Below are 19,954 nucleotides of genomic sequence, written 5' to 3'. Positions count from 1 at the left end.
TTAGCAAATCACATGACAAACAGTGGAACCAGCAGTATCATGTACAAGAGATCAACATTACAAAGGAGGAAAATGTGGAGGGGAGGCTCATGAACCAACTCGGTCCGTAATAGCCAAACCCATTTTTACCATATCACCCAGTAGGTTTGGGTCCATACATTCGACCGTGCAGCTATACTCCCGCAAAAGCACAGGCTAATCACAGTCCACCCTCGCAAGTGCCTAAGTGCCTAAGGAGGATCTTCCAGAGTGGGACGGGAGACCTGCAACACATCAATGGGCAAGGGGGAATTTCAGTGAGGCTCACCCGCCACGATGAGACCCGAGCGATCCAAGCAGGAACAAGCCAACAACACCGCATCCCATGGCGGTAGTCTGTCAAATCGCCCCCCTCTCTCTGGTTCACATTTGACCAGTTCAAGCCCCCATCTATACATCTCGGGACCTCGGTGTGATTTCCAGTTCATAGTTGTCTGCGAACAAGGATCAATGCCAGGTCTGTAAATCTGACTGTTGCTTTCCTGGCCGCAGTTCGATCATGGATACCTAAGACGCACAACTGGGGGCTAGGCTCGAACTCCCTATCAGTAGTCCCATATCGCATCTCGATAAAAGTAGTCCAGTATGGCAACAACGGTGGGCAGTCCCATACCATATGTAAAAAGCCAGCATCCCCTGCGGAGCATCTAGGGCAATCCAATGTCACAGTTGGAAACATAACATGTTTTCACCAGGGGTAAGATAGGCCCGGTATAGGTAGTAACATTGAATGAGCTTCAACCGAGCATTCCTGAACACTCAAGGGGCAGACTCCACCACCCTCCCCCAAGCCGAATCAGAGAAGGGTGTCCCCAAGTCCTCTTTCCCTTTCAAAAGAGCCCTATATAGTAACGTGACCACCCTAGTTTGCCCTGTAATAAGGAAAATGACGCGCTAACAGTCATGTTCCGGTGGTTCGTCAGTTTTGCATCCCCACTACTTGCGTAGCCCATGAACCAAGGCTCCATGTAATAGGAAGTGTCTGACAGGGAGGCCATAAGTCTCCTGGAGTTACGAGGAGGGGGACATACCTAGCTCCCCACAAAGAGACTGCCCAATACCATGAGCCCTGCCGCCATCCACCTGTGGAGCCACAACCATGCTCCCATCACTCCCAGCACCAGGCCATCAGCATTGGGAGCTTGCACCTGTATGTCACAGTGGGGTGCCTTCTCCTGCTTGCCCTAGCCCAAACAAAGCGCACTGTTCTAACCAAAACATTCATATTCTGCACCCTTGATGCAGATATCAACCTCATCAAGGCACTAGTCAACAGCTCTTTGGATGCCAAACCCCCCTCCCGTGTACCCATACTGTCCAACTCTCAACTGAGCCACCCATTGCAGCTGCGCAGCTAAATAAAAAAGCTTGAGTTCAGGAGCCATTAGTCCACACTCTGTCGCCGGTAAGTGCAGCTACGAGAGCAGCACACGGTGTCTGCAAAGTGCCCCAATACAACATCAGCACGATACCGTCAAGTTCTCAAAAGAATCTCTGGGGCAGCTCTTGTGGGACAGCTGCAAATAAATAGAGGAGGCTGAGCAGCACAAACAATTTTGATACGGCCGCCCTACCACTCACTGACAGCAGCAGCGTGGTCCCGAAGGATACAGAGCGACACAAGTTGGCAATGGCATGACTGTAATTCGCCTCGTACAGTATATCTGACGAGCGATAGATGGCCACCCCTAAATAGCAGACAGTGTGTAATTACCACTGCACAGTTGGGCAGTAGGTATGTGCACACCTCTCGCAACATTACCCCGAAAGGGGTAAACACAGGACTTGTCCCAACTGACCTACAACCCTGAGTAGAGGCTGAAGTCCATCAAAAGCGGACACAGCTTCCCTGAGATCTGTCATCACCTCTCAGGTATGACAGTCTATCATCTGTGTACAAGGTGAGATATGTACAATCAGATGCAAGATGCATACCCATGTAGTGGAGACCCAACTGAGCCATGAGTGCAAAAGGTTCGATAACCAAAGAGAATAACAATGGGAACAAGGTGCATCCTTGTACGGTGCCCTATTCCACCATGAAGGCTTCAGAGACCAGCAAGCCAGTACAGATCCGAGCTAATGGGTTAGTATAGAGGAGCTTTGCCCATATGATAAATTGTTAGCCTAAGCCTATCCTAAACAAGGTTGCGGATATAAACTCCTAATGGAGTGAACCAAAAGCCTTCCTAATATCCACTGAAATAACCAGTGCAGCCATCTGCAGGTGTTCACGCTGGTCTAAAGCTAGTATTAGTTGATGGATATTCGGCATGGTGCTACGAGAGGGGATAAAACCAGTCTGTTCGGAGTGAATCAGTGTCCACATATGGGGGAGTAGACGGGCTGCCAGTACTTTACTCACAATCTTATAGTTGTAATTGAGCATTGAGGGGGGACAATAGGAGTCGTGGCAGAGTGGGTCCTTATCCTTCATAGGATGGGGCACAATAGTGGCGAGAAAGGAAGCACACCCTGCTTCCCAGAGTCATTAAAACGAGATGCTAGCTGAGGGATGAGGTCTGAAGCATATGCAACATAGAATTCTATTGGTAGACCATCCAACTTGGCCACTTTCCCCTCTCCATTTCCTTAATCATGGCTGGTACGTCCTATTCAGTAATGTCCACACCCCGTCGATCTGCCACTTCAGGGCCAAGGGCTATTGGGGAGGAGGGAGCAATCTGATGTAGCATATCCACCTCAGTACCTCCACTCCCACCTGAGGACAGATCCCAGTAGTAGGTGAGAAACACTGTATTAATCTCTGCCTGAGTAAAAACATCCTGCCCGTGCCGTACCGTACCCGAAGAATGGTATGCCCAAGGTCTTCTTCCACTGGGAGCCATGCCAGCATTCTACCCGATTTATCACGCTCAGCATGTGCTCTGGCGACATAAACCCTGTAATCAAAATGGTGCAGGCATTCAGCCAGAGTAAACAGTTTCACTCTTTCTTCCAAAATGCTCCGCCTACATTAAGGGGTCTCCTCTAGCATGCCTGGGAACCATCAAGCACTGCTTCCTGCCATTGGATTTTATTTTGAAAAAATGGGGCAACCCAGTAACCTGGGACTTGAGTAAGTGAATAATATAACAGAAAGATTTTTGGTCCCTCTGGGGGAAGAATATGAATTAACGTCCATGACAGTGATTGTACCATAAAGAACTTTCTGTACTGATAAAGTTTGTGAATAATTTATCACATTTATCAGAAACTTAAATTCCACAAATTCCACAATTTAAAGTAAAGTAATCAAGGTGCTCCTGTATAACCGCACAGTGTGAGTGAATTCTGTGTTAGTGTAAGTGTTGCAGTGCTATTTCCATGAAAACTAAAATCAAAGTGTGGTTAAAAGCATGAGGTCTCAGATAAGCACCTATAACAATAGGTGCTGTGAGCCTGCTGAATTTCTCAAAAGCCAATCCACATTTTCAACTTCAATGTCGACGTTTCAACACCCAAAAAAAGAAATAGATTCAGGCGGGTCATCATCAGGACAGGATATTGAAATAGTAAGCACCCCTATTTGATAGCAATCAGACACATCCTAGTCGTAATGATAAAAGGCCAATCGGCCTTCCATTTCATATAGCCCTGGTGTGTTATCAATAATACCACCCTTTTACTTTGCCATCTAATGGCTTAAGGAAGATCATAGATCGTTCCATGAAAATTAGCCAATTGTTTAAGGTCCTTTTTAAAACATGTTGGCAGGGTCCTATATTCACCGCGCTGCTTTATTACCAGCCAAACATTTATCCTAATTGAATCAGGACTGCAGATCCTTAACTCTAATGTAGGACCCTGCCAACATGTTTAAAAATAACTGCCCTGTTCAACTGAAAGGGGACCCCAGGTCTTATCCAAATAAGGGCGCCTTTTAAAAAAGTGGAGTACGCAGATGCATAAAGCTGCCCCTGCCAGCGCCTTAGGAGGGCCACCCAACAGATTCCGTGAGATTAGCTTCCTGCAGGAATGCAATATGCACTTGCCTACCTTTCAAATAACAAAGCACAATATATCATTTAGAGAATGAGGAAAGAGTGAGCACGTTCCACATGATCAATTTAACATGAGCCACCATTGGTAATGTACCTGAAGAAAGTAGGCATGAGGGTGCCCCACACACACACCCCTCAAGCAAATAGGTCCCACCCTGCCACTCCCAGCACACAGACCCCTGCTGCACATCCATCACTGCGAAAAAAGTAAGACGAAGAACCGAGAAACACATCCAAAGAGGAAGATCCTCAATACCCCCAGGTATTGAGACATGCAACCATCCTATCCAAACAACACACCCCACAGGGCCCACAAAGGAGCCAACTAAAGGTTCGAAAGCCCAACCATATCTGTAACAGAAAGACATAAGAGAAAGGGAGCCACCAGCCAGAGCGGGGGGGGCTGGTTGGCAAAAACACACAATAAGTCAAACAAATGCCAGAAGACACCCTGCAAGCCTTCCACGCCCAAATCTCTGCTAGTCCACTCAAATCAAGAAAGAAGGAATAACTCAGGATGAATCAACCATGCCGCCACTGCGTTATCACTGTGTAAACAAAATCAATGGGAAGTTAATCTGTATCAACATTCAATACATTGTCAGACCAGATCATCCACCAAGTCCAGGGTGACTCCCCCCTATATTCTCCAGCCCTGGTACAACCAAATCCTTCAAATCAGAAGAAGAGCCTTGACGATCCGGGGCCTCATGTCTAGAAGAACCCTTACTCGCTCCCAGGGAGGCAGAGCTTTCCACTACTCTCGACTACTCAAGTTACACCTGTGATCTAGAGGGATGGGACAACCCCCTGTGCCAAGATCCTTGCCTCTGCAGGTGTGGAGCCCACTACAGGCATGAGGGCCACCTCAGTCCCTGCAAATCAGACCTCACAGTACCCTTGTCATCAAGCTCAATGCAGTCTCAGGTGGTAGACAGATCCATGAAGAAATGCACCTTATCCTCAACCTGGACTCTCAGTCGGGCAGGGAACAGCAAGGAACAGCGCAGACCAAGATCACCAAACATCTTCTTCAACACCAGGAACAATGCCCCCTGCATCTGGACCTAAAAAGTAAAGTTGGGTATAAGGACATCCTGGCATTGTCCAATATAAAGGGGCTGTGCTCCCAGGCCTGCTGCAGGAGAAAATATCTGTCCCTAAAGTGCAGGAGGTGGGCCACCACATGGCGAGGTGGGGCTTAGGGCAGGGTGGTTGCGCTGGGACACTCTGCGCAAAGCATAGAATTTGCAGAGGCCCTCCGGGGCCACCACATCCTTGCAGCCAGTCTTATATATAAGCCAACAGAGACTTGCCCTCAGTTTGTTCCGGTGGCACCACTATGCAGACATTGTTCCCTGCGGGACTGCCTTCCTGGTTATCAAGGCAAGCTGCCAAGTGCCTTGTCTGGATCACAACGGCTGTGATACAGAGGTCCACAGATTGAACAATAGGGTACAGGGATTTAACAGTGCCGTACAGCCGAGTGAGCTGCTCAGAAGTTTTACAGGAGTCCTCTCGGAATCAGGCAAGTTCCACCAAGATGGCGTCAATCTTACTCTTTAAGGGTTCTCCAGAAGCATCTATCGCGGGCAGGCGTTTCTCAAATTTACTGTCTATATATGACATGTCACTGATGCCAGTGCCCTGTTTGGTTCCATCCTGGTAGGCATCCGGGGCATCATCTCTAAGCCACTGTGTAAACCCCATGCCGACCCCAGTAAAGAAGGAGGGAGCACAGGGGGGAAAAAGTCAGCAGAGCACCACCACCGAGCTGCGATCCCGGGTAGTGCATCCAGCTCTAGGCCACCAATAGGCTAGGGACCCAAACAAGAGTAACACAATCTTCGGTGGAGGATAATTTGGAAACAGCAGTTCAAGCACCAACACCATCCAGGCTATGCAGCAGGGAGCAGGTGGGAAGGAAGCCAACAGGTAAGTGGATCATGAAGTAAAGCACTTTCCAGGTTAACTGCCTATGCACCAAGCTTCACACGCTCAGAATGAAGCAGAAGGGCAATACCAGTGAACCTCCGGGATGTGAACAGTGATCCTAATAAGCATCCATCAGGCAGTGCAGCAGTGAAGGAGGTAGCGCAGAGCAATAGTGACATCCAGTCTGCAGAATAAGAAGAAGAAGAAATACTCAGCACCCTGGGAGGTGGGCACAACAAGTCCACCACCTCAGGTCCACACCAACAGATGTCCACCCTCTGAATGCAATTAGTCATGGGCAACCCACCACAGTAACCCCCAACTCTGGGGAGGGTGTAGGGCTATGACCGTGGGCCTGTGCAGTGCAAGGAAGGAACAGCGAAGCCACCCCCAGGATCCCCCAAACCGATCCCAATGAGGCAGGGGCCTTCTCACCTTGGCACGGAGGTCACAAAAAGCTTCTCCAATCAGCAGGCTCCAACCATGCAGACCCCGCATCACAAGCAAGTCCCCAACCATGCTGGAGGAGGCCACTCACCCCACTGGTGGCAAGGAAGCAGTTCGTCCCCCAGCTATGTCCACAATAATCCCTGGGAGCAGCGACTCCTCATACTGCACGCCCCCAGTCTTAGGGGAGGGGGTAGAGAGCAATTTGCTAGGTGTAGGCCAGGGCTGGTAACTTTGAGCCACAGCTAAAAAAGCAGGCCACCATTTTGAAGGAAGCCGAGATCCAGCAACAAACTTAGGCCCTCATTACAACTTTGACGCCTGCCAAGTTGTAACCGCCGTGCGGCCGCACTTCCGCGTTGGCCATTTCAACATCCCCCCTGGGCCGAGGGCGGCCCAGCGGGGATGTCCGCCGCAACACGGGAGCCGGCTCCAAATGGAGCCGGCGGTGTAGTGGCGGTGCGACGGGTGCAGTCAGTGAAAAGCTCCATGGGGCCGTGGCATGGGGCCCCTGCACTGCCCATGCCACAGTGCAGGGGCCCCCAGTGGCCCCGCGACTCCCCTTTCCGCCAGCCTTTTCATGGCGGTTCTTACCGCCATGAAAAGGCTGGCGGGAGGGGGACTCGTAATCCCCTGGGCAGCGCTGCCCTGGAGGATTACAACCGCTGGGACCAACATGGCGGTAAACCGCCGGTCTGGCGGTGCAACCGCGGCGCTTCCGCCACGGTCGTAATTCCATGGATTGCACCGCCAGTCTGTTGGCGGTGCATCCGACGAAACAGCCCTGGCGGTCTTTGACCGCCAGGGTTGGAATGAGGGCCTTAGTCTTCTGCACGAGTTCTCTGTTGAAGGAGACTGCAGGGCTCTCATTGGGGTCTCAACTGAGTCACAACTGCCCTGGGCTATGCTCACAGCAGCAGGAAGCGCCCTGGGGCAACCGGGCTGAATAAAAGCTTCAGCACTGCCACTACAGGCAATGGGGCCTGCCATCATAGGAGGAGCCAAGTTCCAGTGGTGCACATCCTCCCTCTTAAGTTTGCCCCGACAAGGTAAATCCGCTGTTGGCTCCAACTGGGGTGAATGTTTGCATTGTTCAGCATTCCGTTCATCATCTGTTCTTTTTCATTTGTCGCCCCAAGTGGGAAGGGTATGCCCAGATGTGGGTCCTGTGCTCACTGCACCACTTGATTCAAGCTAGCCTAGCTGATGAAGGGAGATACCCTGAAACCGATCCTAGGATGCTTGTTTCTGGTCCAGGGAGGACCTGGCTTTGCAATTCGGGCTGGACTGTTCCCATGTGGAACAGGGTCAAGACTGATTTGCATATGGCTGGGTCCAAACTGGACAAAAACATGATGGATTAAACCCAGATCTTTGTGACTGGGGCTGAATGTTTGCATTGTTCAGCATTCCGTCCATCATCTGTTCTTTTTGCATGTGACCACAATAGAGGCAGAGATGGTCTTTTTGCATGTGACCACAATGGAGGCAGAGATGGTCTGGAGTAAACAAGTTGAGACCGGCTTCAGCGCAGCACCCGCTGTTAGACGTGACAGCCTTACAGTGGTCTTCTCCTAAACTTTTTGCCTGTTTGACTCACATTTTTTAGGATGTCTTTTTGTTGGCCTTAGTTCTCTGAGCACTTTACCACTGCTGGCCAGTACTAAAGAGAATGTGCTCTCTCCCCTGAACATGGTTTGAGTGGTAAATCCACAATTGGCATATTTAATTTACTTTTAAGTACATGCACCCAAGTGCTGTAAATTAAATGCTACTAGGGGACTGCAGCACTGCTTGTGCCATCTGCTTCAGTAGCCCTTAAACATGTCTTAGACCTGCCATTGCAGACCATGTATATGCAGTTACACTGCCATGTTGACTAGGAATTTAAAACTGTTTGCCAAGCCTTAAACTCCCCTTTTAATACATTTAAGTCTCCCCTAAGGTAGACTTGGGTAACCCACTGGGCAGGGTGCTATGTAGCTAAAAGGCTGGACATAAACTTTTAAGTTTTACATGTCTTGGTAGTGAAAAACTTCCAAATTCGCCTTTCACTACTGTGAGGCCTACCCCTCTCAAAGTTTAACATTGGAGATTCCTTATTACATTTGATAAGTTGTAATTCCTAAATTAAGAAGGATTAGATATGTCATTTTTAGTACCTAAGGAACTGCAATAATAAATCCTCTTTAATGGTAAAGTTGGATTTATTGTTACAATTTTGAAAATACAATTTTTAGAAAGTTCTCATTTTCCTGCTTATAACCCCGGGTACGGTACCTGCAGCCTTTCCTCAATACACATCTGGGCTGGGTGACAGCCGGACTTTGTGCTTTCCCTCCAGTCAGCCACACACAAAGGGAGCTTAGGTGTGACTGATCGGCCATCAGCATCCTGATGATCCATCCTGGGCAGAATGGGTGAGAGGAGCTGAAACTTACACATGAATAGGCAGTGTCCTTCAATACAAAGGGCTGCGTAACCTCCTGTAATGAGTCTGGAGGCAGGGAAGGAAGAAAGGACCTCTGCACACTTCATAGACCCTTCTTTGAAGTTACCGCCACATCAAGGCACAACTGGGTATAAGTACTGGACCTCCGACCCTACCAAATCAGTACGCTGCTGGGCCTGTAAAGAACTCTGCCAGGAAGAAGGATTATTGTGCTACTACAAGGACTGCCACTCTGGACTGCTGCTCTGGAAGAACTGCTTTTCTGCTGTGTTGCCCTTCTGCCTGCTGTCCTCTGCCCTGCTGAGGAAGGGCTGGACCCATCCCACTTGAACCCAGAGTGACTCCAAGGGATTTCTGTTTTGTCTACTATTCTTCTGAAGTCTCAGGGACATAAAAGACTTTGACCTACAATCACCTAGAACTCTTGAACTTTGCTTGCTGCAAGTCGTTCCCTACCAAGTGGGGCCAATCCAGTCCTGGACCCTCGGAAGTGGGTATAAAGTACTGCATCTGCCAGAACCGGCACATCAACACCTTTGCACTGATTGGAACCAACATATCTCCTACTGCGAGATCGGGATTGACGTATCACTGATGTTGCAGGGATCGGCCTGGTGCATCACACTTGGAACCACAGCATCTCCTTTGGAACCACCGCTTCGGAACCAGCTCATTGCCACCACTGTGTAGAGAAGCAGGTCAGGTCAAGCCTCCAATCAGATTGGATTGCTTTCAAAGCTTTTCTGAGTGTCCTGGGTGCCGATGCGGTACGTCCCTGCCCTGCAAAACCTGTAAGAAACAACAAGTGTGTGTATATGTTTGTACCCATGTTTGACCTCTACATGCCCCACAAGTGCTGCAAGTTGCAAGCCTCCTCCTCTCCTCTTCTATTGGTGCTGTCAGAGTCATCAGTACTGCAGATGGTGAGCTTATTTTTTTGCAGCATGACAGCAGGAACAGCAGGAGTGGGTGGGTGGCTTACCCCCTTCCCCGCCACGGATGTAACGTTTACGTCCTTATCTGCAGCGCTCAGGCGCCAAGGATGTAAACATTGCTTCCTGGGACCGGCTTATGGGGGGAGCGCTGGTGCTCCCCCAATGAGCCTAAGGGGAAGGGATGGAAGGGGAATCGCTTCACCTTCAATCAGTCAATCAATCAATATCTGTAAAGTAGGCTACTCACCTGTGAGGGTCTCAAGGCACTGGGGGGATGGGAGGGGGCCTTATCCGAAGAGCCACGTCTTGAGGTTCTTCCTGAAGATGGTGAGCAACGGGCTTTGTCTGAGGTGCAGAGGGAGGTTGTTCCAGCTCTTTGCTACAGCATAGGTGAAAGATCGTCCTCCGGCTGTGGTTTTGCAGATGCGAGGGACAGTGACCAGGGCCATCTGGGTGGAGCTGGCAGGGGTGTGGAAGGAGACGCGGTGGTTCAGGTAGGCTGGTCCTGCGTTGTATATGGCCATGTACGTGGGTGAGAAGCTTGAAGGTGATTTGCTTCTCGACTGGTAGCCAGTGGAGGGTCCTGTGGTGTTGGGAGATGTGTTCTCGGTGAGGGAGGTCCAGAATGAGACTGGCGGTGGTGTTCTGGAAGTGTTTAAGTTTTTTGATGTTCCTAGTTGAGGTGCCGGCATAGAGGGCGTTGGCGTATTTGAGCTTGCTAGTGACTAAGGCATGGATGACTGTCCTTCCGAAGTTTGCCAAGTGTGTGCCAAGAGGAGGAGGTGACAGAGTTTACCTGGCGGGTCATGGATAGAGAGGAGCCGAGGATAATTCCTAAGTTGCAGGCATGCTCAGTCGGTGCAGAAGGGCCGCTGAGAGATGTGAGCCACCAGGAGTCATCCTAAGCTGAGGTGGCGTTTCCGAAGATGATGAGCTCCGCATTGTCGAAGTTAAGCTCTAGGCAGCTTTCTGTCATCCAGGTGGTGACGGCTTCCATTCCTAAGTGAAAGTGCTTTTTGGCCATGTCCGGGTCTTCGGTGAGGGAAATGATGAGTTGTGTGTCATTGGAATATGACACGATGTTCATACCGTGGCTCATGACGATGCCAGCAAGAGATGCCATGTATATGTTGAACAGTGTGGGACTCAGTGAGTATCCTTTGGGGTCTTCGCAGTTGACTCCTGTGGGTCTGGAAGTGTAGGGTGGGAGTCTGACCCACTGCGTCCTCCTGGAGAGGAAGAAGTGGATCCATTCCAGGGCTCTTCGCGGATTCCCATGTCGTGGGGTCTGGTGTGCAGAGTGCTGTGAGAGACCCTGTTGATGCTGCTGATAGGTCGAGAAGTATGAGTGCTGCGGTGTGGCCGTGGTCTAGGAGTAATCAGATGTCGTTGGTGGCTGCCAGAAGTGCTGCGAAAGCTGGACCTGGAGCTGTCCAAGGAGTTGTTGGCCTCGATGAAATTCCGTAGTTGTGCTTTGATTGCTTTCTCCAATGCTTTGGCTGGGTAGGGTAGCAGCGAGATGGGCTGGAAATTCATTAGTTCTGATGGGTCGGCTGAAGGTTTCTTCAGGAGAGGGTGTATTTCGGCATGTTTCCAGTCCTCGGGGAAGATGCCCGTGCTGATGGAGCAGTTGATTGTGTTATGGAGCTCGGGCGATGGATTCGCTGACTCTGATGTATATGTGGTGCGGGCAGGGGTCCCAGGGGGCTCCGGAGTGGGTGCTGTTCATGATGTTGACAGTTTCCTCCGTGGTGAGCATGGACCAGCTGTGGAATGTCTGGGTGGGTACTGGGGGGTAGGTCGGTCACAGGTTTAGTGGTCAAAAAAGGAGGCAAGTTTGTCGTAGAGGTCCTGTGACGGGGGAATGCTGGTGGCTTTGGAGGAGGGATCAGTGACCTTGTTGATGTCTGAGAAGAGTTCCTTAGAGTTGTGTGCGGAGGAGTTGATGCGCTCCCCAAGTGCGTCCTTCCTTGCGTTCAGGATTTTTCATTGCTGGGCGGCGGTTGTGGCTCTGAATAAGGCAAGGTCTTCGCTGGATTGTCTGTTCCTCCATTTTTTTCTCTAAACATTTGTGGGTACGCATTGATTCTTGGAGTTCGGTGGTAAACCAGCTGGCTTTCTTAGGTACGCATTTGGCAGATGTCAGCCAGAGAGGGGCTATAGTGTCCTTTCCTTTCCTTTGATGTCTCTCTGAGCATTTCTGCAGCCCGATCGTGAAGGGATCGGGCTGCAGAAATACCCACTAGACACCAGGGACTTTGTTTTCTTTTGAAATTGGCATGAGGAGAGTGACCCCTTTGGCAAGGTCGCTCCCCAAGGGGGGCATTTTTTATAAGGCCCCGTGGGGGCATATCGGCCTATATTAATTCGGCCCATCTGTCCCCAAGGGGGGCAGAATCCTCTAGACACCAGGGATTGTTTACTTTTAAAAAAAATTACAGGTGGGGAGTGGCCCCTTAGGCAAGGGTCGCTCCCTTGGGGGGCAATTTTATTTTAGGCCATTTCTCCCCCCCCCCTTGGGGGCAGATCAGACTATTTTTAGTAGGCCAATCTGCCTTTGAGGGGGGCAGAAACCACTAGACACCAGGGATTTTTTTAATGACAATTTCACTGAAGAGGAGTGACCCCTTAGGCAAGAGTCACTCCCCAGGGGGGCAAATTTATTTTCGGCCATTTCTGCCCTCCTTGGGGGCCGATCGGCCTATTTTAATTAGGTCGATCTGCCCCCAAGGGAGGCAGAAACCACTAGCCAATAGAGATTTTTTTTACTAATGGGGCCCGACCTCTTAGGCAAGGGTCGATCCCCTGGGGGCCAATTTTATTTTAGGCCAGTTGCCTATTTTTCTTAGGCCAATCTGCCCCGAAGGGATGCAGAAACCACTAGACACCAGGGATTTTGTTTGCGCCAATTTCACGCAAGGGGAGCGACCCTTTAGGCAAGTGTCACTCCCCTGGGGGGGGGGGGGATTTATTTTAGGCCATTTCTACCCCACCTAGGCACCAGGGATTGGTGTGTGTGTGTGTTTTGTTTGGGGGTGCAGCCCCTTGGGCAAGGGTTGCTCCCAATGCACATTACGGTTGGCCATTTCTGCCCACCTTTGGGGCAGATCGGCCTATTTTTGTAAGGCCCAACTGCCCCCAAGGGGGGCAGAGAGCCCACCAGACACCAGGGAAGAATTGTTTTAAAAAAAGAGGGTGGGGGTATGGCCATACCCTCACCCCAAATAAATGGGGACAAAGTTGTTCTGCCCATCGGTGGGCAGATGAGGCAATTACCCCGATCCACTCCCTGGGGGTGGGGGGGGGGGAGTGCAGAAAGCCTACTAGATGCTAGGGAATTTTAAAAAAAATAGTTGGGTGGTTATGCCCCCACCCCAACTGAAGGGGGTAACAGTCTTTCAGCTCTCCCACCACACACTAAAACATCTTATCCCAACAGCAAACAAGAGGACATTTGATTATTTTGGGTTTTGGTTTTACATTTGGGCCATGAGAGCTTGTCTAACTCTCAAAATCGTCCCATTTGAAATGGTGAGGGCTGCACTTTTTGTACTTTGGGATACTGTCATGTAGAAAAATCTACGAGACTTAGCCACATCTGAAAACTAAACATCTTTGTGAGTCCAGGGTGGTGTGCTTCACATGCACCCTGCACCATTTCCCTACCCACAATGTCCTGCAAACCTCCAACTTTGCTTGAAATCACACATTTTCCCCACATTTTTGTGATGGAATCTTCCGGAATCCACAAAATTCCTACCACCCAGCATTGTCGCATCTATACAGATAAAAATTCTGCCCCAATTGTCAGCCTAAAAATGTTTTTTCCAATCTGCCCTTTTGGACCTGCTTTGGTTCCCCCTCAATTTCGACATGTTTTTGGCTCTTCCCTGCCACAGGCACTTGGCCCACCTACACAAGTGAGGTATAATTTTTATCAGGAGACTGAGGGGAACATTTGGTAGTAGGAAATTTGTGAATATTTTTTTTACCTAAATTTGATGTTTGCTGAGTATTCTGGGTAAGAAAACACTGGGGAATCCACGCAAGTCACACCTCCCTGGACTCTCTTGAGTGTCTGGTTTTCAGCAATGTCTGGCTTTGGTATGTTTCCCTAGATGGCTGCTGAGCCCAGGACCAAAAACGCAGGTGCCCACTGCAAAAACAGGTAGTTTTGTATTTGATCATTTTGAAGTGTCGAAATAGTGTTTTGGGCAATTTCCAGTTGCGGGCACTGGGCCTACCAACATAAATGAGGTACTATTTTTATAGGAAGACTTGGGGAAACACCAAATAGAAGAACAAGTGTTTTTGTTCCTTTTCTTTCTCTACATTTTTTCCTTACAAATGTAAGACAGTGTGTAAAAAAGACGTCTGTATGAGAAATGGCCTGCAATTCACATGCTAGTATGGGGACCCTGGAATTCAGAGATGTGCAAATAATACTGCTTCTCAACACCTTATCTTGTGCCCATTTTGCAAAAACAAAGGTTTCCTTGATACCTATTTTTCACTCTTTATATTTCACCAAATGAATTGCTGTATACCTGGTACACAATGAAAACCCATTGCAAGGTGCAGCTCCTTTATTGGCTCTGGGTACCTAGGGTTCTGGATGAGCCTACAAGCCCTATATATCACCGCAACCGGAAGATTCCAGCAGACATAATGGTATATTGCTTTCAAAAATCTGCCAAAGCTGGAAAAAGTTTAAGAAGAAAACGTGGAGAGAAATGGCTGTTTTTCACCTCAATTTCAATATTTTTTTATCCTAGCTGTTACTTTCTATAGGAAAACCTTGAAGGATCTACACAAATGACCCCTTGCTGAATTCAGAATTTTGTTGATGACATTTTCAGGGAAAAAAACACAAGCTTTCTTCTGCAGCCTTTTTTCCCCTTTTTTGGAAGAAAAAAAACACATTTTAGCTGTATTTGGCAAATTTCTTGGTCTCCTTTAGGGGAATCCACAAACTCTGTGTACCTCTAGAATCCCTATGATGTTGGAAAAAAGGACGCAAATTTGGCATAGGTAGCTAATGTGGAGAAAAGTTATGAGGGCCTAAGCGCGAACTGCCCCAACTTGCCAAAAAAAGGAGAAAAGGCCTGGCAGCAAAGGGGTTAAGATATCATGGCTGGGGTTGAGGTCGAATGGACCATGCAAGAACAATACCAACCTCATATGTGAATGTTATGGCTCTCTTGAATTTTCTCTCCTAATGGAGGTCTGATCCTCCCTTGTGTCCCTGGTTACATCTTGGTGCCTCCAATATTGCCTTGGGGAACTGATAGCCCTATTGGCTCTGGGGCCTCCAATTCCTAGGAATAGTATGTTGGAAGCCACAGATGCTGGGGCACCAGCAGTATCTACTCCCATGTTGACTGCTTCCACACTCACACATCGGTGCCTCCGGACCAATCAGATGCATTTGCCTGTGGTAATGGGAATTACTGAGACCTGGACTGCAGGTTGGACAATGGCACCCCACAAACAGCTGGGGCCATCAGTGCTTAATTTGTGCCTGTTGTTTCCGGTGCTGAGCACCGCCACTTATTTTTGAGGGCCGGGGCTTATTCTTTTGCCTCAAGCATTTGGCACGAGCAAAAGACACATATGGGAAAGACGAGGGAAGGGAAAAACGAAAAAGCATCACAAAGGGAGAAAGTAGAAAGCTGCTAGAGTGAGCTGAGGAGGCTGTGAGTGGCAGTAAATGGATTGAAGAGGCTAGAGATAGCTTCAGGTTTACGCCGCCTCAATATTCCGTGTTCCCACATTTAATTGCAGGAGCCGCATGTTTAAGAGGAGGGTTTTGGGCACTGGCACGTTTTTATTTACAAATTAAGCACTACTGACCTGTGGATCATTCCTAAAACGTCTCCTGCGTGGTACGCAGTGCTTAATTTGAGCAGGTGCTTTCCAGTGCGCGACACCGACACTTATTTACGAGGGCCGGTACTTATTTTTCTGCAAGCAAAAGACAATATGGGAAAGACGGAGGAAGATAAAAATGGGAAAGCGTCAAAAAGGGAGAAAGCAGGAAGTTGCAAGGGTGAGCTCAAGGGGCAGGGAGTGGATGTAAATAGATTAAAGGGGCCCGAGATGGCTTCAGGATTACGCTCCCTCAGTAGTCCGTGCTCCCACATTTAGTTACAGCAGCCGCGTGTTTCAGAGGAGAGCTTTGGGCACCGGCACGTTTTTATTTACAAATTAAGCACTAGGGGCCATCCTCCACTATTGACCTAATTATGGAGCTTCCATGTACAAACTGTCCTCTGCTGGTGGAAAGTGAGTCTACAGAGGAAATATCCCGTCTCCTCGTGCCTTGCCTGTGCCTGTTTGCAGCATGGAAGCTGAGGTTGGAGCGAATTAGACCGTGAATACGGGGAGGTTGGTGCAGGGATGTCTGCCAACGTAATATCTCAGACTTCCCACATAACGTGAAACTCGACCTGAATATTGTGAAACCAGACACATCTCCCATCGGCCCAGTGAAACGTCAGTGTGCTTCGGTCCTCCTTTGACACAGTACGAGTCTGGGTGGAAAGAGAGCGCTCAGTTGCCCTGGTGCCACCCAAACAATTGCAACAGATAAAAGTTGAGATTACGTGAGGAAAACTGCAAGATGATGTTAGAGGAATGGGGCATTGGCTCCTAACTTGCTGCAAATGTGTTTCACTATCTTGTGACCTTATACGGCAAGTATCACTCCTTTACTCATTCATTATCCTTCAAGGCCATAAAAGACTGATTACGATGAAAAGAGCAGTATAAACAACCCAGAGTCTAACACTACCCAGTGATGTTAGAGCCAGAAGGCGGGCATGTTAGCATTTTTTGCAATCATCAGTTCCACCTCAAGTACCGAAAGCTCATTGACGATCATTTATCTGAAGTGAGAAAATTGTTCTGTAGTACTTTTCAAGTGTGTCAACCTTCACTTTAATTAATATCGAACAAGCTCTCTGTTGGCAGTGGCTTCAAATGCGGCAGCATTAAGAAACGCTGGACTTTCCTTGACATTTTTAATGAAGAAATGTAAATCATATTTTGGTTACTGTGTAACGTTGGATGTTCATTAACTAATGCTAAATTGCTGTGAAACACCTGTGGAAGTACTTCTGGCAGCTATATGATTGTCAAGCGCTTGTGTTTCTGTAGAAAGCTTTCTAATGAATGCCAAATTAATGTGTAAGGATTGTTCAGTGCACAATGTTCTGTACCTCACCAAAGGTCTGGTCTATTATTTCAACAATATTCATCAGAAAAAATGACTTTAGCCCACAAATGGCATTACCAGCTTGTACACTTTCACACAGGAGGTAATCATTTATAATAACAGCTTCCAGGATATTTCTGCTCGTGCAGTCTTTCCTCCATGTTTTATCCACAGGCTTCAATATATTTGTTTTTTTGAGTAAACTGTAATTGTAGCGTAAAAAGGTCCGTGGAAATGTAATCAAAATAGACAATACCATACTATGTACTGTACGTTTTTATTACATTCAAGTAGCCTCTCTTCCAAGAGAACACAGTAGTGAAAAAAACAAAACAATAATTACAGCTTTTCTTTGGGACCATGTGATGCTTTGATTGATTGCACAAATAGAGCCAATCCACAGCTATATACTTTTTTGGGTCTTACTTTATGTGTTTATATATTTTATTGGGTACATTTGTACTGCATGAGCTTGGCTCATCAAGCATTTCTCCGCACTTTCCGCAGCTCATATAGAGATATTTGAGGACTGTCTGGTTGCAGGATGTAAAACAATGCAAACTTTTGTATAGCATTTGCCATGGCTGTCAATATCCAGCGCATGGCTAGGGTATGTCCTGTGTTCCTCTTTGGTGGAATCCCACAACAAGCAGCATTAGAAAAACTGTCACTCGACCTAGTCACCAGCAAGTTGGAATAAGGGGACATCCTCTAAGACAGGAATGACAAAGCAACTCACTAGAAGACTACAAATAATCCAGAATTCAGCAGCCAGACTCATCCTCACCCTCCCACACAGAACTCACATCACGCCACACCTCAGGGAACTTACATTGACTCTCTATACAGAAAAGTGCGCAATTCAAACTTCTCACACACAAAGTGCTACACAACTCAGATCCCAACAGTCGCATCTCCTTCCACCAAGAATCCAGACACCTCCGCTCCGTAGGGCTCCTACTCGCACACATCGCACACATACACAGGACCAGATCAGGAGAAGGGCTATTTTCTTATATCCCTCCTAAATTGTGGAATGACCTCCCACTCCACATTTGAGCTTCCTCCTCTCCATTTGAATTGTGCAAGAAGCCGAAGACCTGTTTTTTCAATGAACCAACCTCCCAAAGGCAGAGCAAGGCACACACACTTGCTCAGCACCAGGTCACCCACGTGGGTGTTATTGTACTTTACAAATATACATAAAATAACAAGCATTTACCATGGCTGCCTTTAATCCAGTGCATTCCGGTGGGCTGCTGTTCTGCAAATCGAACCCAGAATGATAACAATTGCTTGTTAGTGCAAGTCCACAGGCACAGCTGCCTCACAATGCTTCCTTCCACCTCACTCGTGAACACATCTACATGGTTACTGCAACACGGGGAGCCCATTCACCTACTCGTGCGTGACACTAACGCAAAGCCCAAAGAGACTCCACTTCTAATCTCCACTACTTCATTCAGAAATGGCTATAAATGAATGTAAAGCACAGGTGTTCTGCTCCTTATTCGTCTTCCACCCACTACAAAATTTCCTGCTGCTTCTGTCAGGATAAGAGCAACAATCAAGTCAGTTATGCAAAACATGAAAATGCTTCTCACAAGCAACACATTGCAACCCAATACTCTTACAACCAAGCATTACTCGACGAGGTAATGTGCCCCCATCCATCAGCGTGCTTTAGCGCCTCATCAGGGGTGATATTTTCTTTACTAAGGCAAACACAATAAATAGCTCGAGTGAGTGCTGGATTGTTGATGAGTTCCATGGTGCAATGAGTCTGTTGGAGGCGATAACTGGTAAAGTTGTGAGTTCCTTCCTGAATATTTTCCACAAGAGGGACAGCCTGACTCCTAGGGCGCTAGTAGCTTTGTTTTAAGATGGGAATACGTGGTCAGAATTGCGCTGACTGAAAAACGTGTGACTACATTCAGTACGATTTTGAGTTCAATCAACATTGTAGCACTGAAGGCAAGTTAATGTGATGTTGCTGTGAATTTATATTGAGTGCCTTGTGCAACCCAAAGACCGATTCAAAGCACTTGACAGCAGCCATAAAGGTCACCCCCCCCCCCCCCCCCAACCTCATGATTAGTCATTTGCTTACTTAAATAGCCAGGTCTTGAATGCATTTGTGAGCATTCGTGGTATAGTAATAACTGAATGGAAGCCGCATAGTATTCCACAAACAAGCCATTTTGCAATATACAACGCATACCATAATCAGGATGGCACAGGCTTTCGCTCTCATTAATGAGACCCTTCTAGAGAGGTACACACATGGGTGGATATTCTGTGCAAGCTTAAATTTAAAGATGCGCCTTTCAATTACTTTTTAAATCTGAGAGCATATCACTAGATCATGGTCTAAATACACTCCCAGACTCTCAATGCAGCATTTTGTTAGTGGTGGTGCCCTCAAGGCTGCTGGGCTGACAAACGGCAGGGAAGAGGCATTCTCCATTTCAGCAGCATAATCTGTTTTGCCACCATTGAGAAGAAACGTGCTGTCCCGAATGTAGAATAAGCCTAATTTAAACAATTGTGAAGGCGACAATTAATTTAATCTCACTTGTCAAGCTGAAGCAGCAGTTGGGTGTTAACCTAACCTGAAAGTCCAATTTTGAAGATCTAATGACCCCCACTAGAGATAGCTTTTATGAAGTAATGAAAAAGGGGCAGTGTTGGATCCTTGCTGGACTCAAAAGCTAAGCACACAGGTCTGAGAGGAGAAAGTGCAACGCTTAACTTGTTGCACACATCAAAGGACTCGAAGGGCTTAGCTAACCCACCGAGGCAAGTCCATAATCAAACCTTGGCAATAGAATGTGGTTGTCGACTGTATGACTGTATTAAAGACCACCAACAGGTCCAATACAATCATAACTGCTGATATCCCCTGACTGTAAGCTTCAAACTGTAT

Source organism: Pleurodeles waltl, chromosome 9, assembly GCF_031143425.1.
Source record: "Pleurodeles waltl isolate 20211129_DDA chromosome 9, aPleWal1.hap1.20221129, whole genome shotgun sequence".
Lineage (NCBI taxonomy): Eukaryota > Metazoa > Chordata > Amphibia > Caudata > Salamandridae > Pleurodeles > Pleurodeles waltl.
The sequence above is the reverse complement of the archived record's forward strand: the minus strand, read 5'-3'. Positions refer to the sequence as shown.